Source organism: Mauremys reevesii, linkage group 3 (genome assembly GCF_016161935.1).
Source record: "Mauremys reevesii isolate NIE-2019 linkage group 3, ASM1616193v1, whole genome shotgun sequence".
NCBI classification, from domain to species: domain Eukaryota; kingdom Metazoa; phylum Chordata; order Testudines; family Geoemydidae; genus Mauremys; species Mauremys reevesii.
This window is the reverse complement of record NC_052625.1, coordinates 195,343,403-195,350,509: the sequence shown is the minus strand read 5'-3', so window position 1 is coordinate 195,350,509 and position 7,107 is coordinate 195,343,403. Positions and strand designations below refer to the sequence as shown.

Here is a 7,107-nt window from a genome sequence, read left to right as displayed (position 1 = left end):
AGGATAATATCTGGGGTCAGACCCTCTGTTGGTGTATGTGGGCACAGCTCCATTGAAATAAATCATTTGCACCAAAAAAATGAGTGTGCTGGAATACAGCTATGTGGATCTGCTTAACACAACCTTACACTCATTTCACTAAAGGTGTGATGTTGCACTGATTTAGCTAAACCAGTGCAACTTTCTGAATGGGCATTCTCAAAATATCTTTTAAAGGCAGGGTTGACAAACAGATTTTCTGGGATAGTTATTCACTGGTCTCCCTGTTGAAATGTAAATTAAGCATTGTGTCCTTCACAATGTGTCTCTCATCACCCATCTAGGCTGAAAACTGGATCACAACCAGGCTTGATTGAAATGCTGCCAAGGATATTTGGGGTGAGATAAACTTACTTAGATTGGAGGTTAGCCTGGCAAGTTAAGTTAAGTTAAGTTAAGTTAAGCCTTTAGAAAGCATGTTATACTTGCTGCCAGAGGCAATGTGCGTGGGTGCAGCACGGGCCATGCGCCGCCCCCCACCCCCGGATTGCTCGGTCACATGATGCAGCCAGGCCCCCTCCCTTCAGAGTAGCTGAGCCAGGGAGCTGCGCCAGGGAGGGAGAGGTAGAGGCAGGAGGAACAGTTGGGAGCTGCTCAGAGGGGCTGCTTTAACTCTGTGGAGAGGCAAAGGAAGTTGGGAGATGCACTGAGCAGCCACTGCTTTCTCACAGGAAGGGTGGGGGCTGCTTTCCATAAGAGGGAGGGCTGCCTGGGGGGCAGAGGGGAGGCATGATATGAGCTGTTCCTGGGTTGTGCCCCCCCGCCCCCGCTGCCAGCAGGCACAGTTCGTCTATGCTTGCAGTGGTGTTAAGTGCTGACCATGAGTTGAATCAAACAAGCTGGTGTCTACGCTGGCCAGTTGGGGACAGCAGATCTGGTATTCAGTGGCTAAGGAGCTGAACACCACACGGGAACACGGCAAAGGACTGGGGTGCACCTACTGGTAACCTGCAAGGCAAAGGGAGGGCTGCATAGCCCAGCGGAGAGTGCTTGGGTAGCTAACAGAAAGCAGGGCTCAGGGAGCTGGCACCCAGTTAAGCACAGACAAGTCTCTCTCTCCCGGGAGGTGGGGGGAGAGTAATAAGATGACTCACATTGCTGGGAACCCCACAAATCATCACAGGGGGCATGGGGAACACGGCACCTCTGGCGGGAGGCAGATTAGGGAACCCTGGTAGGGAGGGAGGGGGAATGGGGAATATGGGTGGTAAAGGGGGGAATCAGGGCACACACAGAGCCCTTGCCATGGGGGTGGAGAATGCGGGACCCTGGAATCGGGGAAGGGGGGCACACAAGGTCCCTGGCATGAGGGGAAGGTGGGAATAGGGGGATTTGGGAATGGGGTACACAGTATTCATAGTATGGAAAAGGAAAGAATAGGGGGCATAGATGAGAGTGGGGGTGCACACAGACCCTTTGCCCTGGGGAGAGAGTGGAAGACTCTGGACAGGGGGGAGTGGGGCATGGGAGACACACAACCTCTGTTGTAGAGAGATTAGGAGAAGCTGGTATGGGTGAAGAGGGGCACACGGACCCCCGGCCAGGGAGGGGAATGGAGGGAATTAGGAGATGGGGTGTGCACAGAGCCACTGTGGCAGGAGGAGAGAATGGGGGACCGTGGTATGGGAGGAGGGGGAACTGAGATACACAGAACCTCTAGCCTGGGGGAGGTTGTGAGGAGTTACAGGGGGTCCCTGACAAAGAAGAGTGCGGGTGGGTGCACAGAAGGCGCTTGTGTGGGAGATGGAGAGAGGCCAGGAGCCCCACCCACCGGCGGCCCTGCCGATCAGCTCCTTCCTCTCCCTCCAAGCTACTCCCGTCCATTGGGGATCAGCTGTTCAGCAGCGTGCAGGAGGCTCTTGGGGGAGGAGGCGGAGCAAGAGCGGGGCGTGCTTGGGGGAGAGTGCAGTATGGGGCGGGAAGAGGTGGGGCAGCGGCGGGAAGAGTCAGGGCAGGGGGTGGAGTGTGGGGAAAGGCGTGGAGTGGAGACAGAGCCTGGGGCGGAGCCTGGTTCGAGCACCCCAGAGAAAACAGAAAGTTGGCGCCTCTCTCAGGGGCAGTCCTGGGAGTGAAGAGGTTCTTTTTGTTACTGAATGTCATCGCCACACCTCCCTCTGGAGCAGACTCCTCACTTCTCCTATGACCCTGCCACCGAGTTGGAAATCGCCAACTACGGGGTAATAACAGCTGAAGATGCAGGGTCAGCATCTGTGGAGATAGCAACATCCAGGGGATTTCGGTGCAGGGGACATTTGACCGTGTGTTCTGCAGCAGTCTATGCTGTTTCAGCTCCCTCTCCGGTGAACTTTGCCTCTTCATTGCACAGTAATGTGTGATATTGCAAATGGCCAAGTTCTGGGCTAGGCACGGAGGGTTCTCTGAGGCTGTACAATGTAACAGACAATACAAGACTCTAGTCCCAGTTACACCCGTGCAACCTTGCTAACGTCATTGGAGTCAATGGGGTTGCCCATTGGTGTAACTGCGGCTAGGATGGGGTCCTAAAAAAGCATGGACCAAACCAAAGGCAAAGGCCAGTGCACGGCAGCGAGAGTCAGGCAAAGGCAGGCAAAGGCCAGTGCAGACCAGGGAGAGTGCAGAGAGAGGGCTGAGGCTACACATGAGTAAGGGTTAGTCTACACCACAACGGCTTTGCTGATACAGCTATACCAGTGTAACTATACCTGCAAAGCTCTGTAGTGGAGACACAGCATATGCTGGCAAAATTAGTGGCAGCCAGGCCGGGCGGCAGGAACTCGGAGGAGCCCTTTAAATCCCGGCACCGGCCCTGGCCTGCAGCTCCGGCGTCCGGGATGGGGCTGACATTTAAAGGGCTCCTCTGAGCTCCCCGCCATGGCAGGGAGCCCAGAGGAGCCCTTTAAATCCCTCCCGGAGCTTTGGCGAGTGGGCTGGGACCAGCATTTAAAGGGCCTGGAGCTCCAGATAAAAAGCCCAGTTCTGTTTTTCACGCTGCTGAAATTGCAGATGAATTTTTGCAGAATCGAAGTGATGAAAGAAATAAACCACTTGGGAAAGAATAATCACTATTCACCCCAGTTGAAAAGGAAGGAAGGGTTTAAAAATAAATCTAACCACAACTCTGATGATAAAAAAAAAAGCTCCTGGAAGCCCAGAATAGAAAAACTCATACTGTAAGGGAAGACAAGTGTACGTTATTTGTGTGGTACACCTGGACACATCAAACTAGAGTGTCCAAATGTAAAAAATAAACCAGCAAATGCTAATCCAGTTATGCCAAACACACAGGCAAACCAGATCCCAGTGCTGCCACCTTGTGTGCAAATGCTATTACTGTTATCTCTGAAGGACTTGACCTTTAAACTCATTAAAGAGCAGGCCCCCGTGCAGAGCTGGGAGGGGGGGGGGAGATGCCAGGGCTTCTTTCCCGCCACTCTTTGGTGGCAGGGGGCACACGCAGGGTCATTTCCTGCTGGCAAAGGGCACCGTCTGTCTCAGCCTGAGCCTGGTGCTGGGCCTGGCCATGCAATGAGTTTGGGGTGCTTGGCCCTGAGAGCTGGGGCGAGGTGTTCACCACACACCCACCCCGGCCCCAAGGCAGGAGAGAATGAATGTCCCACCAGGCCTGGGAAGAGAGGCAGGAGCCCCGCGGGGGCTGCATGTGCTATCACTGAGCGTGCCTACCTGGTGGAGCTGAGCACTTGAGCAGGTTGGGGCAGCCCCTCAGTTGGATGTGTTGGGGGGAAGGGGCCCCTACCCCCCCTCCAGCAGTTAGTGGATCCAGTGCAGCAAATGGCATTTGGGGAGCTGGAGGGCCTAAAGCCATGGAAAAACCTCCGCCACCCCAGGGTGGTGCCAGCCTAGCCTAGCGTCTGTCCCAGCAAGATGGTTGGTCCCAAGAGAGAGAATATTTGCCAGAGAGCAGATGAAAGGCAGGTTTTGAAAAGACCTTTGGGAAAGAAGAGCCCAAGAGGAAGAGACGAGGCTTAAAGGGATGCAGGCAGTAAAGGACACAGAGAGACAGAAACGCAGCTATAGTGAGAGGAAAAGAGAGCACAGGAGCCAACCCCCCCGGGAAATGTGAAAAAGAAAGTAGCAACGTAAAAGAGGCAAAAAGCCACAAACCTACAGCAAAAAGAGCAGCGAAGCCTAAAGCACAGTAGGTAGAATGCTACAAACACCCCCCTCCAACACTGATTTGTCTGTTATTAACCAATCGCTAGGGAAGAGCACAAACACAGTCCCCCACTACCACAAATTATGCAGTCAAGTCTCCCGCATTCGGGGAAATTGCAGGGGTCAGCACACCCACAGTGCAATAGATGAACCTCACCCTAAGAAAACCACCTTCATGATCATGGTCTCTCCCCTGCCAGGTAAGTATGAGCTCCTACCGCCCAGCCACCTCCCGCCCTCACTCGCCCCACACCTATAAACCACGGTGCGGCCCGCCGCGCCCCGACTGCCGGCCTCACCCACACTGGCCCCCACTGACGAGAGCTGCCTCGCCGCGGCCCCCGGGGCTCCTTCCTTCTCCACGCCGAGCTCTCTCTGCCAAATTCGGGCCCTGCTGGGCAGCCTGCCTTTGCTCCCACAATGCTCTGCTCGCACACAGATCTGAATACCTGCTCACGGGGCTCTGCCCCTCCGGTCGGGCCCCACCCCCTGTGTGCCCGGGCCAGGTGCTCTCCCCTGGCCGAGCCCGGCTCTTCAGCGCTATGGGGGACTAACCCGGGGGGGGAGGGTCGAGCCAGGGTGGCGGGGAGATCTCAGCGCAGCCGGGGAACCTTGCCCCCCTCTGGCACAGTCATGGGGGCGGGGCAGCTCCTCAGCCCCCAACAGCATTTGGGGGTCACCTGGGGGCGTGACCCAGACCCCAGTGCTGTCCCCACTCCCCGCCCTACAGGAACATGCCCTGCAGCCTGGACAAGCCTGGCACCCAAGGGGTTACAACTGCTGGGGGGGCCACAGGTTTGACCCCCCCCCCAGGGGCAGCACCCATCACTCTCTACCGCCCCACCCCCCGCAGGAGGACAGGCTGCGTTGGAGCCCCCGCACTAGGGAGAGGTCACTCTCCAACTCAGCTCCCCCAGCTCCCGGCACCCCCAGTCTGTGTGTGTGGACAGCCCCTCCCAGGCCTGAGCTGGCTCCAGGGGGAACGAGCGAGGGCAGGGCTCCGAGCACCAGCTGGCCCCTCCCTGGTGCCAGGCACGGCTAATCCCCGGCAGAGCAGCAGCTGGCTCCTCCCTGGGCCCAAGGAATCCCGACTGGTGTGGGGTTGGGGTGGGGGGAGCTCCCCTTGTCCCCAGGCATCATCCCACTGGGAGTCAGAACCCGGGCAGGGGGTTTGGGGGCAGGTGCCGGGGGCAGCAGGTTTCCCCCACCCTGCCCAGCTCTGCCTCATGCTAGACCCAGCCCCAGCGCCAGCCCCAGCCTGGTTTCTATGGTGCCATAAAGGGACTGGCTCTGGTTTCTCCCTCCCGCCCTCGCCCCTGCCAGAGAGATAAGGAGGCAGCTGCTGGAATAACCTCTGCCCCCTACCCCAACCAGGCTGGGCAGTGGGCATGAACAGGGGCCCTGCACCCCACTCCTCGTGGCCTTTGGACTCCAGAGTCACTGGGAGTAAAGGGCTCAGCGGGGTGGGGTGGGGGGGCTGAGGATGGGCAACACCCAGGCTTGGAGATGGGAGCAGGGGTGGGGGGACCCCTCCTGAGCCACATGCAGGCACATCAGAAAAACAGGGCTCTGATGAGAACAGGAGGGGCTGCAGGTCACGAGTTAGGGCCAGGCTAGCAGGGGGCTGTGGGTCAGTATTGAGGGGCACTGTCAGAGTGGAGGGGAGCCCAGGGCTGGGAAAGCAAGGGCTGTGGGTCGGGAGTGAGGGGCACTGTCAGAGCTGAGGGGAGCCCAGGGCTGGGCTAGCAGGGGCTGCGGGTCAGGATTGAGGGGGGACTATCAGAGCTGGGGGGAGCCCAGGGCTGGGCTAGCAGGGGCTGCTGGTCAGTACTGATGGGGGACTCAGAGCTGAGGGGAGCCCAGGGCTGGGCTAGCAGGGGCTGCGGGTCAGGATTGAGGGGGACTATCAGAGCTGAGGGGAGCATGGTTCGAGCACCCCAGAGAAAACAGAAAGTTGGCACCTCTCTCAGGGGCAGCCCTGGAGTGCAGAGGTTCTTTGTGTTACTGAATGTCATCACCACACCTCCCTCCGGAGCAGACTCTTCACTTCTCCTATGACCCTGCCACATGGGGTCGGCGGAGCCGCTCGTGCCTGGAGTGGCACCCAAAGGGGCCACCATGGTAGCATTCTGGGATGTTTATGGGGAGCTCATTGTGGGGCAGCAAATACAAAGGGGCTTGTTTAAAAAAACATAACAAGGCTGGTGCCTGGCGTCGCTCGCGGGGCCGGACCAAATAGTGAGGGGCTAGTCTCTTTTAGATGAGGGGAGGGGGCTAGCAGAGGAAGCATCAGGACACCTGGGTTCTAGCAAGCTCTGGGGGCATGTGGGGGCCCTGTGGTTAGAGCAGGGGGTTCTAGCCCCAGCTTTGGGAGAGGTGCGGGGCCCTGTGGTTAGGGCAGAGCAGCTGGGCTGGGTTCTAGCCCTCTGCCTAGTTCCAGAATCCTGCATGGGGCAAAAGCGAGGGGGGGGGCGAGCAGCTCACCAGGTGGGGGGATGGGGAGGCTGGCATCAGAGGCAGGCCACGTTGTGAACAGGACAGCGGCGGGGAGGGGGGTGTTGGACACCAACACAGCGAGGAAGCAGCTGTGCAGATGTATGAAAATATCAGTGATGACCAGCTGAGGCCCCACAAATTCATCACACACTGGGCCCCGCTCAGCGATTGCCCACAGGACAGAGCTGGGAGCCCCAGAAACACGGGTCAGGTCCTTGGTGTGTTCAGTGAGGTGCTGGGGGTGCATAATACAGAGTTTATTAGCAGCGCAGAAGTTAATGGAATAAGGTGTATGGCATGGAGGAACGCCGCAGCAGATATTACTTTGGTTAAAGCAAGTCTTGTCAGGGAGGAAGATTATTTGCCAGGTGAAAGTGTAATGGGAGTTCTGCATGTGGAAGGTGTATATAAACTGGC

At 57.7% G+C, this 7,107-nt stretch overlaps 1 non-coding gene across 1 annotated transcript; it reads right to left on the bottom strand.

Annotated features, from left to right (window-relative positions):
* Positions 1–4,238: 4,238 nt before the first annotated feature.
* LOC120402479 lies at positions 4,239–4,402 on the bottom strand. The gene has a single exon (XR_005597260.1). It is a non-coding gene; the product is annotated as a U1 spliceosomal RNA (small nuclear RNA).
* Positions 4,403–7,107: the final 2,705 nt, after the last annotated feature.